This window comes from Penaeus monodon, chromosome 32, assembly GCF_015228065.2.
Source record: "Penaeus monodon isolate SGIC_2016 chromosome 32, NSTDA_Pmon_1, whole genome shotgun sequence".
NCBI lineage: Eukaryota > Metazoa > Arthropoda > Malacostraca > Decapoda > Penaeidae > Penaeus > Penaeus monodon.
The window spans coordinates 15,739,599-15,739,897 of NC_051417.1; positions in this window are offsets into that span (position 1 = coordinate 15,739,599).

Genomic DNA, 299 nt, shown 5'->3' on the forward strand with positions numbered 1-299 from the left:
TGATATTTTATTCACGCATTCATTCACAAAAACAAACGGCGTTATCGGGCACTCTTGACACCTTTTTTTTCATTCAAAAATATCATGAGACGAGCAAATATATCATGTGAGTATTGTAGGCTGCAATATCCCATCGTTCAGACTGCAACAACTTGCAAAAACATGGCTCTATGTACATGCATTGAATATCCAACATAAATACGAACACGCAATATCAAATGGCGGAATTTAGCGCGAAACAAAAACTCACATTGCAAGTCGTTTGGTTCTGTGAGCTTTGTTCGTTCTTCTTCCCGGAA